At 27.0% G+C, this 6000-nt stretch overlaps 1 long non-coding RNA gene across 1 annotated transcript in view; it reads left to right on the forward strand.

Moving 5' to 3' along the window:
• Positions 1-3594, forward strand: part of LOC127068583 (uncharacterized) — a 30330-nt gene extending 26736 nt beyond the window's left edge. The window contains exon 5 of the long non-coding RNA XR_007782986.1: positions 2476-3594. This is a non-coding gene — a long non-coding RNA (uncharacterized LOC127068583). The remainder of the gene's footprint in view (positions 1-2475) is intronic.
• Positions 3595-6000: the final 2406 nt, after the last annotated feature.

Genomic DNA, 6000 nt, shown 5'->3' on the forward strand with positions numbered 1-6000 from the left:
GTATATGTATCTTGTACAATGTAAATTTTAATGTGGGATTTCAATTAAACGTGTCATTTAATTCGTATTATGATTAATATGCATTATTCATACACATATCAATGTATGTGTATTTAAATGAATATAGAGTTTATACCTCGTTGACAAATTAAATTTACAATATTGAAATAAGGGTGTCACGATCAGGTACACGCATCACGTTCGATCGTCGACGATCTTTCTATATATAAAATATATCGATACCAAACGATATTACATTTGTTAAAAGGCATATACGTATTACGTACATACGCGTACACGTGCATACAGAAAAATTAAGAAAAAAATAGCAAAATAGAGCGAGGAAGAGAGAGAAAGAGAGAGATGAAAGTTCATTGTTTACGAGGAAGGACGTCTGTCCTAACAAACGGAGTTTTCGATGAGGTCTCGTATTTTTCTATTCCTGTTGCTTTCTTTTATTTTTTGATTTTGATTAATTAACTAATTAAATTATAAAAATTTTAATATATATATATATATATATATATATATATAATATTATTACCCTGAAAGAAAAAGATAATGTTTATACCATTTACTAGCTGACGTATACAAAGCAAATCTTATTACAATGTTTATATGTTTCTATATAAGCTGAAATATCTAAATACAACTTATGTTATTTACTTTCTATCGAATATCGTATGAGATCAGTCTTTCGGCAACCATCGAAGGTGGAATGTTAGAAGATCCCATATAAACATACGTTTGTAAGTAGATACATATGTACATAACTAGATACAGAATATACACACCCACGCTCACATACACAAAGTATATAGTAGTCTTTCCTTGGGTATTGCTTGAGATTTATTATATTGTACAGACAGTAACGAGCAACCTTTCTTCTGCAATGAGCCAAAATTAAATATCTGATATTGTTATTGATACATTATGAACTAAAAATGTTTAAGTTGATTAAAAAGAAATTAATACTTGGTAGAAAAAGAAAAAATTACACATTATTGAAGGGTATTTGTTATATTCGGCATCAATTTACAATGAAATGTTTTCTATAATACCATTGATTTTTTATTAGCAATACTTTTAATGTGTACGCATAAATGTATGTATATATATTTTTGTAATGGACCGAAATCTATTAGTTGTTTATTTTTAATTAGATATATGATTCTACTTCTCGATAATAAACTTTTCATTATTATATTGGAAGACACAATGGAAGATATCGAATTAAACTCTAATACAATCTTTTATTCGTTTGTCGTTAACGTTAAGAATTTTGATAAAAGATTTCAATTCTTCGGTTAATAGTTAAAATGCCTTTCAACTGGCCGTAGATAACAAAGCTCTTCACAAATGTATCAACGTAAGATGTAATACCACTGATTAAGAAATTCACTAATTATAGTCGACAATTGTCATTTTTCAATGCAAGATGTAAGTCGTATTTGCATTGATACGGGGATAAATACGTATATGATAATGTTTTTTTATAAACCCTGAGTTACTCATTTCTGATACAGATTCAGATATATACATATAAAATAATATATATATATATATATATATATATATATATATATATATAAATGTATATACAGAGAGTGAGAGTGTGAGAGAGAGAGAAAGAAAAAGGATAAAGGAATCGAGAATTTGAATAGAACAAAGAACGATATCGAGATTAAATTGAAAAGAAACTTTGTTAGATCTTGACAAAGAGGCACTCGATTAGGAAAGATCAGCCATCCAAAGTACAATTATATCAAAGACCCATTCAAATGAAAGACGATTACATATGTATCCGATTATGATACCTTATTCTTCCTATTATTCATATAAAAGAAAAAAAGGAGAAAAAAAACAGTTAAGAAGATTAAGAAAGAAATCTCATCTTTATTTCCCAATATCTTCAATTATGATTGATTTCTAAAGACAATAAGAATAATAATAACAATAATAAGAACAACAATAACAACAATAATATGAAAAAGAAGAAGAAGAATAAAGTATCTTGGTATATTCAATTTTGCTTTCTTGTTCTTATGTGGTATATGTATCTAGCACAATGTAAATTTTAATGTGGGATTTCAATTAAACGTGTCATTTAATTCGTATTATGATTAATATGCATTATTCATACACATATCAAGGTATGTGTATTTAAATGAATATAGAATTTATACGTCGTTGACAAATTAAATTTACAATATTGAAATAAGGGTGTCACGATCAGGTACACGCATCACGTTCGATCGTCGACGATCTTTCTATATATAAAATATATCGATACCAAACGATATTACATTTGTTGAAAGGCATATACGTATTACGTACATTCGCGTACACGTGCATACAGAAAAATTAAGAAAAAAATAGCAAAATAGAGCGATGAAGAGAGAGAGAGAGAGAGAGATGAAAGTTCATTGTTTACGAGGAAGGACGTCTGTACTAACAAACGGAGTTTTCGATGAGGTCTCGTATTTTTGTATTCCTGTTGCTTTCTTTTATTTTTTGATTTTGATTAATTAACTAATTAAATTATAAAAATTTTAATATATATATATATACATATATATATATATATATAATATTATTACACTGAAAGAAAAAGAGAATGTTTATACCATTTACTAGCTGACGTATACAAAGCAAATCTTATTACAATGTTTATATGTTTCTCTATAAGCTGAAATATCTAAATCCACCTTATGTTATTTACTTTCTGTCGAATATCGTATGAGATCAGTCTTTCGGCAACCACCAAGGTGGAATGTTGGAAGATCCCATATAAACATACGTTTGTAAATAGATACATATGTACATAACTAGATACATAATATACACACCCACGCACACATACACAAAGTATATAGTAGTCTTTCCTTGGGTATTGCTTGAGATTTATTATATTGTGTAGACAGTAACGAGCAACCTTTCTTCTGCAATGAGCCAAACTTAAATATCTGATATTGTTATTGATAGAATTCATTATGAACTAAAAATGTTTAAATTGATTAAATAGAAATTAATACTTGATAGAAAAAGAAAAAATTACACATTATTGAAGGGTATTTGTTATTTTCGGCATCAAATTACAATGAAATGTTTTCTATAATCCTATTGATTTTTTATTAGCAATACTTTTAATGTGTACGCATAAATGTATGTATATATATCTTTGTAATGGAACTAAATCTATTAGTTGTTTATTTTTAATTAGATATATGATTCTACTTCTCGTTAATAAACTTTACATTATTATATTGGAAGATACAATGGAAAATATCGAATTAAACTCTAATACAATCTTTTATTCGTTTGTCGTTAACGTTAAGACTTTTGATAAAAGATTTCAATACCTCGGTTAATAGTTAAAGTGCCTTTCAACTGGCCGTAGATAACAAAGCTCTTCACAAATGTTTCAACGTAAGATGTAATACCACTGATTAAGAAATTCACTAATTATAGTCGACTATTGTCATTTTTCGATGCAAGATGTAAGTCGTATTTGCATTGATACGCAGATGAATACGTATATGATAATGTTTTTTTATAAACCCTGAGTTTATTTCTGATACAGATTGAGATATATACAGATATATATATATATATATATATATATATATATATATATATATATATATATTATATATAATATGTATATATATATACAGAGAGAGAAAGAGTGAGAGAGAGAGAGAGAGAAAGAAAGGGTAAACGAATCGAGAATTTGAATAAAACAAAGAACGATATCGAGATTAAATTGAAAAGAAACTTTGTTAGCTCTTGACAAAAAGGCATTCGATAAGGAAGCATTAGGCGTCCAAAGTACAATTATATCAAAAACCCATTCAAATTAAAGAAGATTACATATGTATCTGATTATGATACCTTATATTTCTTATTATTCATATAAAAGAAAAGAAAAAGAAAAAAAAAAACAGTTAAGAAGAATAAGAAAGAAATCTCATCTTTATTTCCCAATATCTTCAATTATGATAGATTTCTAAATACAATAAGGATAATAATAACAATAATAACAACAACAATAATATGCAGAAGAAGAAGAAGAAGAAGAATAAAGTATCTTGGTATATTCAATTTTGCTTTCTTGTTCTTATGTAGTATATGTATCTAGTACAATGTAAATTTTAATGTGGGATTTCATTTAAACGTGTCATTTAATGCGTATTATGATTAATATGCATTATTCATACACATATCAAGGTATGTGTATTTAAATGAATATAGAATTTATACGTCGTTGACAAATTAAATTTACAATATTGAAATAAGGGTGTCACGATCAGGTACACGCATAACGTTCGATCGTCGACGATCTTTCTATATATAAAATATATCGATACCAAACGATATTACATTTGTTGAAAGGCATATACGTATTACGTACATACGCGTACACGTGCATACAGAAAAATTAAGAAAAAAATAGCAAAATAGAGCGAGGAAGAGAGAGAGAGAGAGAGAGATGAAAGTTCATTGTTTACGAGGAAGGACGTCTGTCCTAACAAACGGAGTTTTCGATGAGGTCTCGTATTTTTGTATTCCTGTTGCTTTCTTTTATTTTTTGATTTTGATTAATTAACTAATTAAATTATAAAAATTTTAATATATATATATACATATATATATATATATATATATATATATATATAATATTATTACACTGAAAGAAAAAGAGAATGTTTATACCATTTACTAGCTGACGTATACAAAGCAAATCTTATTACAATGTTTATATGTTTCTCTATAAGCTGAAATATCTAAATCCACCTTATGTTATTTACTTTCTGTCGAATATCGTATGAGATCAGTCTTTCGGCAACCACAAAGGTGGAATGTTGGAAGATCCCATATAAACATACGTTTGTAAATAGATACATATGTACATAACTAGATACATAATATACACACCCACACACACATACACAAAGTATACAGTAGTCTTTCTCTTGGGTATTGCTTGAGATTTTCTTATATTGTATGGACAGTAACGAGCAACCTTTGTTCTGCAATGAGCCAAAATTAAATATCTGATATTGTTATTGATACATTATGAACTAAAAATGTTTAAATTGATTAAAAAGATATTAATACTTGATAGAAAAAGAAAAAATTACACATTATTGAAGGGTATTTGTTATTTTCGGCATCAATTTACAATGAAATGTTTTCTATAATCCTATTGATTTTTTATTAGCAATACTTTTAATGTGTACGCATAAATGTATGTATATATATCTTTGTAATGGAACGAAATCTATTAGTTGTTTATTTTTAATTAGATATATGATTCTACTTCTCGTTAATAAACTTTACATTATTATATTGGAAGATACAATGGAAGATATCGAATTAAACTCTAATACAATCTTTTATTCGTTTGTCGTTAACGTTAAGACTTTTGATAAAAGATTTCAATACCTCGGTTAATAGTTAAAGTGCTTTTCAACTGGCCGTAGATAACAAAGCTCTTCACAAATGTATCAACGTAAGATGTAATACCACTGATTAAGAAATTCACTAATTATAGTCGACTATTGTCATTTTTCGATGCAAGATGTAAGTCGTATTTGCATTGAAACGCAGATGAATACGTATATGATAATGTTTTTTTATAAACCCTAAGTTTATTTCTGATACAGATTGAGATATATACAGATATATATATATATATATATATATATATATATATATATATATATATTATATATAATATGTATATATATATACAGAGAGAGAAAGAGAGAGAGAGAGAGAGAGAGAAAGAAAGGGTAAACGAATCGAGAATTTGAATAAAACAAAGAACGATATCGAGATTAAATTGAAAAGAAACTTTGTTAGCTCTTGACAAAAAGGCATTCGGTAAGGAAGCATTAGGCGTCCAAAGTACAATTATATCAAAAAACCATTCAAATTAAAGAAGATTACATATGTATCTGATTATGATACCTTATATTTCTTATTATTCATATA

The sequence above is a fragment of the Vespula vulgaris genome, chromosome 13, assembly GCF_905475345.1.
Source record: "Vespula vulgaris chromosome 13, iyVesVulg1.1, whole genome shotgun sequence".
Taxonomy (NCBI): Eukaryota; Metazoa; Arthropoda; class Insecta; order Hymenoptera; family Vespidae; genus Vespula; species Vespula vulgaris.